We start from the raw sequence: 17,272 nt of genomic DNA on the forward strand, positions 1-17,272 counted from the left end.
TGGCTGATGCAAATTGCTTATAATGAGAGTGGCCTCATAAGAGAAGAGTTGGTTTTAAATTAACCACTGGTAAACTGATGGATATTTATGATTTCATTACATACAATAACAGGAAAGGGGTACTTTTAGCTTTATATCTTTTCTCCAAGATTGTAATGGGAATGTTGTCATATATGTTTTTTTTTTTTTTTAAATCAATTTCTGTTAAGGAAGAAATTGCTCACTTAAATGAAGTAAATATAATATATATACACATACAGTAGCCATACTGTATGTATACACATGGAAAATATAACTGCTTGTTACCTGCTTTAAGTGTAGGTTTGTGCGGCATGTCTACATTAAAACGGGTAATGGACATACATTCATGCACAATCATGACATTTTTGCATTCTGACATGCTCGGTCAAACATTTTCATTCAGCCAAATATTTTTGACGCCTCCTGGGTATCTACAGACTATCGGAGCTCTCAGCCAACACGGTGTCCTGAAAATACAAAATTTTGTCGTGTCCATGATGGGATCATCAGCTGTTGCAGTCTCTGGTTAATCTGTCGCTCATTAGACCAGAATAGGTTGTGATATAGGTTGTGTGATCCTATAGCTTTGTCATTCTAGTGAATGAACTTTTTTCATGGCAGTGGGCAGTGGTGAGCTAATCACTTAACAGGTCCACTGAGGGAGCAATGCTCGCTTGGAGCCTGCGCTCAACACAGCTGAGGGAGAGGCAAGTGTAATGAATGTGAGTATTTGTGTATGTGTGTGTGTGTGTGTGTGTGTGTGTGTGTGTGTGTGTGTGTGTGTGTGTGTGTGTGTGTGTGTGTGTGTGTGTGTGTGTGTGTGTGTGTGTGTGTGTGTGTGTGTGTGTGTGCAATGAGGATGAGGGAGAGGCAAGTGTAATGAATGTGAGTATTTGTGTATGTGTGTGTGTGTGTGTGTGTGTGTGTGTGTGTGTGTGTGCGTGCGTGCGCGTGCGTGCGCGTGTGTGTGTGTGCAATGAGGATGAGGGAGAGGCAAGTGTAATGAATGTGAGTATTTGTGTGTGTGTGTGTGTGTGTGTGTGTGTGTGTGTGTGTGTGTGTGTGTGTGTGTGTGTGTGTGTGTGTGTGTGTGTGTGTGTGTGTGTGTGCAATGAGGATGACGGAAGGGTTCTGGCAGAACGAGGTCACTCTGTTCTACCAGGTGATTTTTTTTGTGGGGGTGGACAGGATGAGGAGGTATGTTTGTATGTGTGTGCATATGACTACTGTAATTCATAAGTGAAAATGTGAGATTGTAATTTTGCAATTGTTATGAGCAACAAGAACACAACTAAATCCAATTTGAGAGTACTTTTGGATTACTTTTCATCGAAATTGTAGTAATTCAAATGCAAAACAAATAATATAATTTCAAAAATATGTTACTTAACATCAACCCACAGAACACTTTTACAGCAAGAAATAAATACACTATATTCAGGGACCAATCTGAACAAGTCACACTATGAAATTAGTCATTATTTTCATTGCAGTGTGATGGCGTGACACTGTGTCAAAATTATGGTTACTATGTAATCCTATAAGCAGCTCAGACCCAACCAGCTGAACCCGGGTAAGACTGTGTGCTTATCTTTTTGACGAGACTATTTAGGCATGATTTTGAGCCCCGCAAGGCAAACACTTGCATGTAAGCAATGAAATATAAATAAGCAGCTGATGTAGCCCTTTGTGGACCCAAGTATGTGATGTGATGTGATGTGAACACTGTGTTGTTTAATGAGTGTCTCAAGAGAAGGCAGGTACATGTCTTCCATCCCTGCAGTCACCCCAGAGCAGTGCCCTTCTCTCTCAGCATCATTAACTCCAACAGTAATGATGACAAAAACACAGTCATGTAATGAGTTTAAGTAACATTTTTATGTGTTGAGACTATCGTAAATGTGATGCTACATTATGTGTTAATGCACCAAGTAAACATAATGAAGTGTATTGTCTGAGAAAACTCATAGCGGAACTTGTTAAATAAAAGTACGATTTTTAACAATTTATCAACAGGATTTGTAGGTTTAATAAAAGTGCGCTGAAGCAAAGGTGAAATACTGATGGAATCAAATATTGCGGGACTTAATCATATTGTTAATGAGTGACTAATAGAGGAGATCATTTCATGAATGCCCATACAGACAATATCTCAGAGGAGCATCTTTTACTGTCTGATTAATCCACTTCAAAATGTCTTAGAGCCTTATTTTTATTTGTTGCCCTACAGGGTGCATTTTATTTTTTGCTTCAGACAAACAGCCTTTCATTTATCACATACCCGACTGAAAAGACACCTGTCGAATAGCTGGCACCAGAGAGACAGAGGAAAGCAGAGCCTGGGGGAAAACTAATGTTCAATGTGCTTCGTCCTAAATATTAACCAGGCGCCTCCTGCTCTAAACCTGCTGATGGCAGCCGCTTTTGAATAGACGCGGAGAGGATGTGCCCCAATCCTCCATGGACAAGACTGCCCTACTTGTGCGGAGGTGACCCCCATGTGTTCTACACAGCCCCAACTTTCAACATTGTTATTTATGAGCTCACAAAGGTGTCCTTTTGCACGGAGCGCTTGTGCCACCTGTTTTAGCAGCAGGTTAAAGTACAGCGCAATGTGTTCTGCTGAGGTGAAACTGGAGGTGCCTGAGTAGAACCAAACTACTCGGCAGAACGGAAAACAAATTTTAAACTAGGCTGCAAGCTTTCAGATCAGCTGGTAGGGGACCACTTTCAAATACCAACATGTTGTTAAACTAATTTTAATGGTGACAAATTAAGTTAACAACATTTTGATAAAGTCTGTTTCCTTTTGCAATGTCATTAATTGTCACCCACTCAGTTTGAAAAGAGAAATGAGGAAATATCAAAACCACGTTTATATTTGTACACCAAATAAATATCTGAAGCTGCCAGCCTGTTATCTTATATCTCATATCTCATCTGTACACAAATAAAAAAAAACAATGTTGTTATTTATTTTGATTAGTTTTCTTAGGAGAGAGTAGCTGACATCTTTGCATGCTAAACTAAGCTAAGCTAAATGTTGGCTCCAGCTTAAAATTTGCTGTACAAATGTGACAGTAGTATTTATTTTCTCATTCAACTCGTACAGAGGAAGCTAATAAGTAAATTTCCTTGAATGTTCAACCAACAGCAAGAACATGGAGAAGAAGCCCATAACTGAAAGTTATCATATCACTAGACAGTCTATTGTTCACAAAAGTGGGCTCAGTGTCTGAAATTGTGCTGCAAAGAAATTGTTTTGTTGATTGTACCTAGTTCTACCTTCCCATTTAAAGTGGTATAAAATATTAATTTCAGACAGTAAGGTGTGTGCGGGTACATAGAAATCTTACAATAAGCCGAGGTTAATTTCTTAACATGCACTTACAGTTTTACAAAATGGTAGCATACAACACAGAGCAATGCTATTCACTCTCCTCACAATATCCGCCTGGTTTTCTCTCTCAAAGTGCTTACATATAAAATACTGTGCTGTAGAATTTTTCTGGACCTCTGGTTTTAAACTAGGTGGGCTTTCAGAAGCAGGAAAGAACAGAGACCTTTGCAAAGACACCTTGAGCAATCCCTTACTGCTGATTCTTATATTTTCTTTCTCTGAGCAAAGATCCCATTTAGGCCAGCAGTCAAGCAGAGAATTGAGGATATAATCAGAACTGTAGATAATCATCTGGACTGCATTTGTGATTAAATGTAGAAGACATAGGTGGGCAATTTCCGTATTAAGTGCTGTTTTGCTGAATAAGGGCCTTTGGAGTTTATTATCTGTTCTTTAAAATTCATGACATTGAGGTGAACTATCACAAAGACCTACATCAGTCAGCAGCTGCAGCAGCTCTCAGCATGGTCAAGGATGCACCTGGGTGGGGGCTGTTACTGACTTCATCTCCATGTGCGCTGAAGCAGCTTTATGTAAGGTGATATTCCTTGTCTTTCTCCCATTTAAGGACATTAAATTGCATTTATTTAACCATTCTCTTTGTTGTGCCTGTAGTCCAGAGACAGCCGATTACACTGCATCTGCAGTACATGTAAATAGACAGGCATCTCTGCTCAGGTGTAATAGTACACACAGACATATATAATAAAGGCAGACATGGTCAATGGACTCTGAGTGAACTTTTGCACCACTTCAAAGCATCAAGGTTGAGCAGAGGACTCTGTTTCCTATAATGAAGCGGAGATAGTTAATCTAGCATTAACGCTAGGCTTCCCATGAGGAAACACCATGATTCAGGAAGGTGTGAAGCGGTCTTAGATGGATAACCACTCCCTCTCCTTTCTCTCCCTATATATCTCTGCCTCTCTTTTTCTTCTTTTCTCCATGGTGATACAGACACACTACAAAGAGCCCTTAAATGAAAGGGGCGTCAAACGAACATCGATTTCTAATAGGGAACTCTCTGGATCAGCATGGGGCTTGGCCTAAGTCACATCTGCGAAACGGTCAAGGACACCATGTGTGGTAGCATCATCAACTGGACCCGTCTCTCTCCAGCAGGCACCAAATGAACCACCGCAGCAGGACATAGGGATCAGAGAGCAGTGGGAGTCTCCTTTCATCTCTTGGGGATTAGCACTCCCATAGGAGAGAAGTATACATGTGTGTATGTGCGCTGTGTAACTCTCTAGGAGAAGTATCTACCTTTTAGCCACAGGCTTGACACTTCCTGTTTCTGCCACATGCTGAGAAATCCCCCCCAAGGCTGCAAATACATCAGGGTTCCATAGAACTTAGTGGGATGAAGGAGAAGACAACCTCCTTGGGCAAATTTTCTTAAAATAAATATGAAACTGTTTGTGAGCTCTTTCCTCATATGTCGCAACAGTGACGGTTGTAGGCTGAGTTACACCACTGTTGGTAGATTAGTTTAAAAATATTCAGCGTGTAAAAACAGCTGCCTGTTATGTTCAAGAGGGAAGCCATTTGTAAGAAACTGAGTACACAGTGACAACACATTTTTTGACGTGGTGGAGAGTGGTAATTCTAGTACAGCCATTAAACATGCATGGAAACAGTGCAGGGCTACTGGACTGCATCCACTCAGTACGGGAGAAAAGGTGAAGCAAAGAGCAAAGCCATCTGGGAAAAAGGGTTGCGTGACAGTCTGGGGGATTGGGGATCATCAGCCACTTCACACTAAGCAACACCTTTGGAGTCGCTGCAACATACAGTATAAGCTCACAGCAGCACGGAGGCAAGAGAAAACCTGTCACAAGAATACATTCAATCACAGTTAGAGCAACGATTTCTGTGGTGAAGTGCACAGTTAGAATTTAGATGAAACAGATATATGATGCCTCCACAGGGCTGTAAAGAGATTCAACAATTACTGTTTATAAAATAGGATGGTCTGAAAACTAATGCCTAAGTGCTTTAAAGTGCAATACCACTCAGGGGCAGGCTCACAAAAAAGCATCTGGTTTCATTTTGGACTCCCATCCAAAAGCGTCAACTTCTCTTTAATAAAATATTAAGTCAATACATTATTTTCACCAAGTCATTATGGTGTCGGCTAAATTCACTTCTTCTGATCAGTTTTTTGGTGGTCTTTCTGAAAATAATTCCATAGTTTATTAAATATTATGCCTCAAATAGGGGTATGTTTCATGCCCAGTTTGATTGACATGCCAGGACAGCAGTCAGGTCATCAGTATGGGCCATATTTTAATTCTCAACATAGTGCAAATGCAGCGCAAATGCAGTGCAAATACAGGTGCATTGGTGTTTTGGTGAGGTGGAAGGGGCTTTTTTCAGCGCTTGCACCGATTTGCAATTTTAGCAGACCAAAATCAGACAAATTAAATATTGGTCAAGCCCTAATTTGCATCTCAAAACAATAGCAGTTTGCAGGCATAACATTGTATTTCGCACCCTTTATCATCTATCTCTATTTATACATACAGTATATACTACACCGGGTCCCAACACATGCATACAGCCAACACTTCCCTCTTTAATTAATTTCCGCCTCACAACATGACACTTATGGCTACTCTTCATACACTGTCAGGATAGTGTGTCTCACTTTGCGCTCGCTCCCTACTTTATTGATGTTATCATACTAAGAATAAGAATGACTCCTGCTGCGCTCTGTGTCCTGGATACCAAGAACAACCCCTCAGCTCTAACTGTTCAAAGCTGCCTGCCTGCACATATTGAGGTACTTTGTCTCACCATGGAGGCAATTTAGCAAAATTTATGTCCAATTATAGCAGTCAAAATGTGAATACATGATATCATACAGCCCATTTACTGAGTAAAAATTGGACTACTTACACTTGGTCTTATGTGAGTGAGAGATTCTCCCACTTTTGACGACAGTGTTGTTTTCCTAATTGTGTTTTTTTACTCCATATATTACTTATTGTAAATACGACTCCACATTCACAACTGTCATGTCCTATTTCAGAGCTTAAACAGCATGTCCACCCAAAAGCTCTTTTTCTAGACCCTGTTCTTTTTAAAGACAGACCTGGCCTTGCCACTGCTGAATACCCTGGCACAGGTGTCAACCTGCAGTGTGCCCACCATGCCAACTTCGGCCTGGACACCAGGCACTGGGCAGCGAGCAGTGAGCTGCTCATAAATGAGTAATGACAGTCACATTAACATTCGGTGGCGGGGCAGGCTCAGGGCGAGAAGGAGGCGGACCCAGGGAGTGCAGGCGCTCCCTCTGTCTTATAAAACAGCAGCTGATTAATGTTTGATTCTAGCTGGCCTCATTCTTCCACCAGCACAGTGCAGAGCTAATTTGCAGAGTCGGTGAGAGTGAGCGTGATGGAGCTGCAAGAGTGGGGTGAAGAAAAACAGTTTGTACAGGTTCTGTTTGGAAAGGTTGAACCAGCAATATGCTGCCTCTACTGTGGCTCTAAAATGAAAAAATGTCAGGACGGCAGAGCTGTTCAGTCATTCCAAAATGGAAACTTTGATAAATGAACATCAATGGATCCTGATATCGACTGATCATAAGACAAATCCAACTCACAAAACTCAAACAGATTATTGATGATTAACTTAGGGGCCATTTACTTTATTGCATGTCAAGTGGTTCATTATTTCAGAACATGTCGGGCTTAATTTAGGATGTTAAAGCATAAGTAAAAAACAATAAAAATACAAAAGTTATTCACGATGAACCGTGCACGTTCAATTCTGTACCCACAAGTCCGCCTGTAGTTTCAGACTGGTAAATCAAACAGTAACTGTTCACTGCAGAGCTACAGCGTACAAGGACAAACTTTTTTTGAATACATATACACACTTGGTCATAGTTGTTCCTGAGGGTGGTATGTATGTCTGTAACAAACTTTATGGCAATCTATTTAACAGTTGTTGAGACCCAAATCCACCAATGTCAACCGCACTGTGCTGGTTGAAAATCATCATTGGTTTGTGTCGGGTCAGAATGGCAACATTAAAGAAGATGAATTCACTCTGGACACACAAATCCAGCTAAATGGAAAGATGTAGATGCAGCTAAGTGGCTAAAATAAATATAATATAAATGGACCTCAGATAATATAAAAGACAGATTTATATTTCATTCTTATATGTATGAAATGTCGATGGCTTTATAATGCTCTTGATGTCTAGCTTACATTTGGATAGTGGATGTGCTTCTTTGGATGATGAGGGAGCAAACTGTTAACTGCAAAGTGAGTTTAACAGTAACAGGACTACGGATACTTTTTTTTAAATTTTTTGTCATAGATAAGAAAAATATTCCTCTTCATACCTCACAGAAGACACTAGTTTAATTTTTCGTTTCCAGTGAGAGTACTTTAAAGATTGTTTTACAGTTCTGACTCAGTTTTCCATAATAACCGTGGTAATATTTGAGATTGCATTACATTGTAGTCCTGGAGATATTTCATTGTCTTCACCCTCAAGATTAAAAGAGGAACATGTGTGTGATGGCCTTACTGTTATAACAAAAGGGAGTTCATGTCTAAACATTTAGTTAAGTTCAGTCCTCTGAAATTATTTTTCCAAACCTTAAAGTCCCCACATGTACACATTAACAAAATAACTTACATATGCTTAACTGTAGCCATATCACTGATAAATTATTCAACTTTTAATGGTATCTACTTCAATGTGCAAATGAGCAATAATTACACAAAGTGTTATGTTTTTAATGGGAAAAGGCCCAGTGAGACTGCATGTGCTCTACATACCAAATTTCCCACTAAGAAGGAGAAAATAGCGTACAACAGTACATAAGTGAGTCAGAGGGAGTTTAAATGATAATAATGTGTCAAGTTAGGTTTGATTTAAGTAATTTGGTAACATGGAAGGAAGTGCAGTTAGAATAAACGTCAAGAAAACAGGAACTCAGCAGGCTCTGTCAGCTGGGATGTTGACATGCACTGCATGAAGTCAGCTCCAGCAGTAATCTTATAGAAGTGACAGATTAGTACTTATAACATAAAATGTCTAGTATGCATACACACATGCACACCCATCCACTGACTGACCCACGCACTCACACACAGGCCCACAACCCAAACATGAACGCAGCATGCACACTTATTTGCACAAATACATCCAGTACATTCTCAAAGTGGAAAGGTAATCTGTGCGTGTAAGGAATACTAAGAGGTAGTTGTGATTGACAGGCCTATCGTTCCTGCTGAAATACCCAGTTGACAGAGAAAAGCACCAAAAGCCAGCCACAGAAATCGCCTCAGTATACTTCACATGAAAGTAAACTTGAGTATTTTGTGCGCATTTGAGAAGCTGAGCGTCTGAGGTTAAGTGTGTAGCAAAATATCGAGCCTTTAATTTTTTTTTTCTTCCAAAAACGAAGAAATGTAATGCTCTTTGCGCAAGCCCGGGTGCCAATCATGAGCCTGCCTCTTTGAGGTTCAGGCCTCATGCGAATGTCAGCTCCATGGTACATTACAATTCCACCGTAGATCTTGAAGAATGACACAGTTCCAAAGCTGCACTCGCTCCACTGCACAGCTCTGCCAGGGAGGGAAAAAAAGGGGTAATAACAGGTCCTTGCCTTTTTGTTCAAGAGACATTGTAATTTAACTGTCGGTAGCAGGCAGTGGCAATTGGTTTTAATAATGGTCTCCACACTCTAATTTGTGTAGGGATTTGCCTGGACCAGTCACGTCTCACAGGCTCTTAGTGCTACTGTGCCATCCAGCCTGGTCACAGAGAGAAGGGGAGGATGTGCCTAAAAGTACCAAGGGGAGGAGAGGAGAGGGGAGGGCAGGGAAGGGGAGGGTGGGGGACTCTCCCACAGCAGTAGGTGATGATGAAAGGGAGAGATACTAAAGTGCGCTTTGCCATTTCCTGTTCCTCATAATATCACATATTGTTAGTATAATTAAGCCCAGGAAATGTGGCTTCATTAGTCCCAGTCTGGGTGTTAAAATGAAGAGCGAACTAATTGGTCAAGTATACACAATGGCAGACATTAATAAAGACACAATATCGATATGTCAGCAGGTGCCGAAATAGAGATGAATAAAAGCTTTACAAATAACTTGCATGTTTTTGATCATTTGCATAATATATGAGGGACAATCTATTCTTGTTGTGCACAAACACAGAGCAGCACAGTGATATGCATGGAGCCGGAGAAAGCTTGAACCTTCGTAAGTATTCCATCTTTTGTTACTTAACCAAAATCAGCACCTGTGTTACACTAGTTTTGTGAGCACTGGTAGGTGAACATTTGCAGTGCCACCATTACTCTGAAATTTTAGTAGATAGCACACATCATAGTTTGTGTCAAATGGTTGGGGAACAGAAAAAAGCAAAAAGTTGCAGGGAGCAAAGGGAATGGGGAGTGATGACAACCCAGGTGACAACCCAGGTGGTTGTGCTCCTGACCTGGACCTTCTTTGGTCTTGGACAGTGACGTTCTGCCCCTGTTGAAACGTGACTGCCTCTGACAACACCTTTCCCAGCTCAAGGATTTCAAGGATCTGCAGTGTCGATTTCCCGAGTTTGACAAAAACTTAGATGTGTGCTCTCTACTCAATTCCATGGTGACATCACAAATGTGCATGTACAAGTGGTCACAAAAAAGCATGTAACACAAGTGCAGATGTTGTAGCAACATAATTTGAAATATACTCAATAAGGTTATATCTTGCCTCTGCACCATGCACATCATGGTACTGCACTTTGTGCGCAACAGAAGCAGTCTCTGAACTTTTTCATTGGCCTTTGTACATACTGTAAATATAGCATGAAGTTGGAAGCATGTGCCCTTACAACAGAAACAGGCAGGACTTAAAAAGTGAACACTGTGCACAGTAAAGTGGTCTGGTCCTGAAGAAAAGTATTGTGTATGATGTCTATTTCCTCATTTGTATGCTCCGAACCTCAGCACATAGCCTTAGACCCCATTGGTTCTAGCAAGTTTCCTGCCTGCTCTCATCTGCATCACAAAGAGAGCTCTTTTTTCGGTGGAAAAATACTGATCAAGCCTTATCTTTTTGAAACATGTAATCCACTGGGGAAAGCCGGACTTGTAGCCATTAGGCACTGTCCTCTGTGCCTTGACTCTCTGCCGTCTTAGCCTTTGTAGCGGAAAGGCCGGAGCAGAGCTCGTTTCCATTCAGCTGGGAGAGCTACTCAAAGCCACAAGATCAAGCAGCTCCCAGCAGTTTTTCCTTTTCTTTTTTTTTACTCAGAAACACTTGAGTTGTCTCCATAGTTTTTGGAAGATGCCGTGCAAAATTTCTCCAGAGAACAAGATATTATGTTTCCCCTGGTCTCCTGCAGGTTTGACAGCATTTTTGAGGAAAAGTTTGAAAATTTGGAAATGGTATGTCTTAAATTGGGTAGAAAATAGGAGCTTCTCGCTGGAGACAGGCTGCCATTTTTATGCTTGTTTGTTTCCTTCTTTGCTGCCTTCTCTCTTTGCAAATGCTTTTGCACAAACCATCTGCCATGCAAGCCCAGTGTGACTTTACTTCAAGAGCTCTTAGTGGCTGTCTTCATCAGCTCAAGGTCTGCTGCAGAAAAACAGCTTTAATTGGTACTGAGGGGGAAGAGAAGCAGAAGGGGCTGCACGCTTCACCACGTTTTAGAGAAAAAACTTGCAAACGATCAAGAATTGCATTCAAACCAGCTTCTCCTTAGCACATTTATATCAACACTGGTCCTTTCTGGCATCACCCCTCTGTACAATAAAAGACATAGAGTGAGATTATTAATTACACCACTTAAAATAAACACATGTCCCAATTAGCACCAGTAAGAAAAGCTGCGAAACCACATCCCTCACTTGAAGCCACAGCTCTCAGGTTGCATGTACGTAGATCAAATTGTCCCACTAAAATTGCCAACTGCAGTATTTCACACTGCCCTGTCAATACCACTGAGCCTTGAATTTACCTCACCAAGCGCAGAGCCCTGCAGCTAAAAGATTGAAACAGAAAATGTCAGAACACCATTGAGCTGCGTCCAGGATCTTGCATTACACAGCAAAAGGACACCCCACAGAATGCAGCCAACAGGGCAGTCCCATAGATTCCAGCAGGCAATTACGCCATTTCACCACAGCCACTAGAAGAGCTTCACTACAATTAAGCTGACAAAAATGGCCTCTCTGACAAATTAGAGGAAACCAGGGATGCCCCCCTTCCTTCTCTTAGAAGTTACAAACCTAAGTCAGAGCAAGAAGAAGAAAATAGAAACGCATGGTGGAGCCATGCCAGGGATTCTTCCCTGTTTGTGTTGTTTCAGACAGGCTTTGAGACATTAGTTTCCGTTGTTGCCCCAGCTTTGGAGATATTTCACAGCCCATTAGCTGCTCTTTCAGCCCTAACTGCTACTCAAGACCAGTGAAAGGGGGGGGGGAATAAGGGGGGAGGGGCAGAGAGAGAGGGGTTTGTACACAAAGCATTGTCATAACAGCAGATATAGCAGAACATGTAGAACACTAGAACATATATTCAATAGTCAGATCTGTAGTTCAACATTAGGGAAATAGGTGTGTCTGCTTTCACGTGAGATGGATGAGAACATTGATACCACTCTGTCATTGAGCCTACTTCCTTTGTCCCCAATATGTAATTCCAGTAACTCTATGTTGGTATGTATGCTGAGACAAAGGTACACATGCCTTTCACATATTTGTTCACAATTATCCCATTAGCAGAGAACATGTAACATTTGGAAAATGTTTGTACTCGTGTTTAGTTGTTCTGCCCATACAGGCTTTCTCTCGGAGGATTTAAATTACCTGCCTGACCCTTTAAGTCTTTGTGGGTGATATTGTGTTATTATTTTCTGCTGTAATATTAGTCCGTATATTTGTTTATCAATTCCCCGTACAATATGTAGGATATGTTTTCATTATGCGTCCTAACAGGAGAAATTTTATTAATATTTCTGTAAAAGTACAATTGCGTTAGCCTGGCTCTGTTGATCACAGCTTTAGTTTTTTTCACTGTGATTATAGTCTGGAGACACGACTCACATTAATGTTTGCTCAGCCACTCTGAAGGGTCGACCAGTGTCGATGGGTGAGTACAAAAAACGATTGGTTAAAGTTGTTTCAATCATTTCAAAATTAACCCGAATGTCTACGCCCAGTATCATGCAACATCTGCAAACGATTCCCTATGGAGGGTACCCAGAGCTATATACGTACACAGTGAAGTTGGGTCTAGTAACATCGGCATACAATTGAGTACAATGTAGCTCTAAATGAGTAGAAAGTGATTCCACTGGGGTCAATGTGGGGCAGATGTCAGAAGCCCTGTACATTGTACATGTATTGGCCACAGATAGCAGGTGACTGGATGACCTGCTGGTCTGTTTGATTAACCCTCCAGGAAAATTGAGGAGAGCAGCGTTGTGTGAGCTGTTTGTGAGGAGTTTTTTAAAAAAATTTTTTTATGACTGGTCTGAATAAATTGTATTTATTTAAAAAAAACAATGCCTGCATGCTGCTCCATTCTTCCCACTCACGTTAACAACCATTTTCATCCAAAGTCTAAAGTGTTGTTGTCTGTTTTGTGGTCATAATGTTTTGTGAAGAGTATGACATTAGAAGGCTGTTTTTATGTTCCCCTGCCTAAAAACCAGAGGTGGAAGTGCAGTACGCAAGTACAAATTCAAGGTACTTATAATTGAATTGAGTATTTCCATTTCCATTTTGAAACTTTATACTTCCACTCCACTACAGTACATAGCAAAGGCAAATCTTGTACTTTTTACTCCATTACATTTGTCTGACAGCTGTAGGTACTAGTTACATTTTAGATAACAATCTTTCATCGCCTTCTTGTCAAGAGAAAACCCAGAACGCATCTTCAAATTTGGTGATTTTAATTTTTTTCTGATAAACTGAAGGATAAATATTCCTTTATTGGTTGAGAAAACTGTTCTTCTTCTTAAGCTAAAACCCACTTAACTGGCAAATGCATCCCCACAAAGTTTAAAATAGGATTGCTTTTCTGAGCTTGTTGACTTATTTAAGATACAGTACATGGTTCTAAAAAGATAGGGACTCTACAAATATGTAATTATCTTATAGAAAGCAGTGCATTGCTGTGTTTTACACTAACCAATGAATTGTATAATAGTTAGTTAACATCAGCAAAACTCTTAATAACTACAGCAGTAAAATGCATACAAATGCAATTAATTAATATTAATCTGAAAACTTTATAAGTAATTGTTAAACTGACAGGAGGAATTTTCTGCACCCTATCAATACTTTCTTTACATTTTGCTGATAATACTTACATACTTTAACTTTAAGGATTTGAATGCAGGATTTTTATTTGGAGTATTTTTATAGTCTGGTATTAGAAGTTTTACTTCTTAAAACCAAATTGAACATGCTTATATGTGATGCTCAAACGTGATATGAGCACTTGTAACTTCCAAAATATATTTAATAGTGAAGAGGTAGAAAGAGATTTTATCACATATTTAAGATCCTGACTGTGATACCGAAAGTGTGAAAACAACTATTGCTGTTTTGCAGGGGGTACTGTTTGACAAAGCCAATGTGGGTGCTTTTTCTCTTCTTTGAGGTGAACTAAGCTAACTTCTGCTGGCTCTAGCACCATACAGACAACATTAGAGTGGCATTAATCTAACTCGTATGTCTTTGATTCAACTCTCTGTTTAAAATTCAGAAAAGTACTCATATCGTAAAAGCCAATACTGCCGTGAAAGTAGCTCTAAGTAGATAAAATCATGTTAATTTGACCATTAAAACTCATACGGTACATGAGATGTTAAACTGTGCTCTACAGTCGCTGATATAAAATCCTGAGGAAGAAAAAGACACATCCAGCAGAGATGAGCTGATAATTACTGGTCAGTATATATTCTAGCCTCATGTAAGTGCACTGTGGTTTGGCCAAGACAGAGTTAAGGTGGTTTTCAGCACAGTTGATGGGGTTGAACAATTTGCATGGCTGGCAGAAAAAACATAATCAATCTGAAGATTATAGATAAGGGCACTAAAACCAGCCAAGCACAGCGTTTTCTCTTATCGCAATTACACCTTGCCCTCCTGCCTCAGGTACAGCCAATTAAGCTGGGAGAGGATGCGCCAGCCAGCAGCCACTTCACATTGAGGAGGCCCATCAAACAACTCCAAACACACCCCATCCGTGCTGAGGGAGCAGACTGCTTGTTAAGCACAGGAAGACACAAGGAACCAGCTAAAGTATGTGTGGTCGTGTACTGCAGGTGTACTGTACAGTGCATCCGGAAAGTATTCACAGCGCTTCACTTTTTACACATTTTGTTATGTTACAGCCTTATTCCAAAATGGATTAAATTCATTTTTTCCCTCAAAATTCTACACACAATACCCCATAATGACAAAGTGAAAATAGTTTGTTTAAAATGTTTGCAAATCTATTAAAAATAAAGAACGAAAATATAACACGTACATAAGTATTCACAGCCTTTGCTTAATACTTTGTTGAAGCACCTTTGGCAGAAATTACAGCCTCAAGTCTTTTTGAGTATGATGCTATAAGCTTGGCACACCTATTCTTGGGCAGTTTCTCCCATTCTTCTTTGCAGGACCTCTCAAGCTCCATCAGGTTGGATGGGGAGCGTCGGTGCACAGCCATTTTCAGATCTCTCCAGAGATGTTCAATCGGGTTCAAGTCTGGGCTCTGGCTTGTCCCGAAGCCACTCCTTTGTTATCTTGGCTGTGTGCTTCGGGTCATTGTCCTGTTGGAAGATGAACCTTCGCCCCAGTCTGAGGTCCAGAGCGTTCTGGAGAAGGTTTTCATCAAGAATGTCTCTGTACATTGCTGCATTCATCTTTCCCTCCATCCTGACTAGTCTCCCAGTTCCTGCTGCTGAAAAACATCCCCACAGCGTGATGCTGCCACCACCATGCTTCACTGTAGAGATGGTATTGGCCAGGTGATGAGCGGTGCCTGGTTTCCTCCAGACATGACGCTTGGCATTCAGGCCAAAGAGTTCAATCTTTGTTTCATCAGACCAGAGAATTTAGTTTCTCATGGTCTGACAGTCCTTCAGGTGCCTTTTGGTAAACTCCAGGTGGGCTGTCATGTGCCTTTTTCTGAGGAGTGGCTTCTGTCTGGCCACTCTACCATACAGGCCTGCTTGGTGGAGTGCTGCAGAGATGGTTGTCCTTCTGGAAGGTTCTCCTCTCTTCACAGAGCAACGTTGGAGCTCTGTCAGAGTGACCATCGGGTTCTTGGTCACCTCCCTGACTAAGGCCCTTCTCCCCCGATCGCTCAGTTTGGCCGGGTGGCCAACTCTAGGAAGAGTCCTGGTGGTTCCAAACTTCTTCCATTTACGGATGATGGAGGCCACTGTGCTTATTGGGACCTTCAATGCTGCAGAAATGTTTCTGTACCCTTCCCCAGATCTGTGCCTTGATACAATCCTGTCTCGGAGGTCTATAGACAATTCTTTGGACTTCATGGCTTGGTTTGTGCTCTGACATGCACTGTCAACTGTGGGACCTTATATAGACGGTGTGTGTCTTTCCAAATCATGTCCAATCAACTGAATTTACCACAGGTGGACTCCAATCAAGTTGTAGAAACATCTCAAGGATGATCAGTGGAAGCAGGATGCACCTGAGCTCAATTTTGAGTGTATTGGCAAAGGCTCTGAATACTTATGTACATGCGATATTTTTTTTGTTGTTTTTGATTTTTAATAGATTTGCAAAAATTTCAAAAAAAGTTATTTCATGTTGTCATTATGGGGTATTGTGTGTAGAATTTTGAGGGGAAAAAAATGAATTTAATCCATTTTGGAATAAGGCTGTAACATAACAAAATATGGAAAAAGTGAAGCGCTGTGAATACTTTCCGGATGCACTGTATATTGCATGTTTATGTTCTTCCAAAAACTGGCACATGTATAAAAAACAAAACTCAGTTGTTTGAATGTTGTATGCTCTGGTGAATGATAAGCAATCCAGTGCCCTTGGTCCTTTTATGAATGCATTTCATAAAAGAACCAAAGGCATACAAACCTTGCCCTAAAACTGCTTCTTCTCATTCTCTCATCTGCTTTTTAATCCATTCATTACTTGCCTATTCTTTTTCTGCTTTTTATTGTAGAATCTCATTCACATTGTGGGTCTACGCAGCAGTACCGGAAAGGGAAGTAGGTGTCGAAGAAAAGAGAACTCGTGTGTGTTTTAATGTAAGAGCGGCAGGGCAGTTAAAAAAGGTAGAGATGAGGTCAAAATCAAGGATAACACTCCGAATGAATACAAATCTTTGCCTATTGTGACTTCTCATTCACCGTTCTTTGTTCAAGTCTAACTAGATTATTATTATTTTCTTTTAAAGCGCTGCACTGTTGCTGGCCCGGCGATGAAAAATGTATCACACAAGCTTCTCTGTGCTGCATATCATCGTCTCCTCCACCAGCAAATGAAGGTTAACCAGGCACACAAAAATAAACCTCAAGTGCTTGATCTGAACCACAACTTTACACTTCTCTCTTCCCTCCTGCCACTTTGAGGTTTCAAAGACCAGACACACAGCATGGGGTGTTTTGTCTACACCGTGAGATGCCACCACACCAATATAGCCTGACAGATTCGTCCGCATAGCATCATCCTTAATAAAGGCGCAGGGCACATATAGAAAGATCACTTTTTGTGTCAGTGCCACATTGACATTCTGATGATAACATTGGGAACATCTAAAAGCACATTAAGCAATGATATAGAAGAAAAGTAACTGACTGGGTGCCAAAATAAACATAAGCCTGGCCAAAGCA

General features: G+C 40.8%; 1 protein-coding gene across 2 annotated transcripts in view; it reads right to left on the minus strand.

The window, feature by feature from the left end:
• cdh4 (cadherin 4, type 1, R-cadherin (retinal)) overlaps positions 1–17,272 on the minus strand; it is a 195,328-nt gene that overhangs the window by 96,851 nt on the left and 81,205 nt on the right. The gene's annotated exons all lie outside the window — the stretch shown is intronic.

The sequence above is a fragment of the Brachyistius frenatus genome, unplaced genomic scaffold (assembly GCF_029030835.1).
Source record: "Brachyistius frenatus isolate BFR_SWC_R1_liver_20210118 unplaced genomic scaffold, ASM2903083v1 Contig_4, whole genome shotgun sequence".
Lineage (NCBI taxonomy): Eukaryota > Metazoa > Chordata > Actinopteri > Embiotocidae > Brachyistius > Brachyistius frenatus.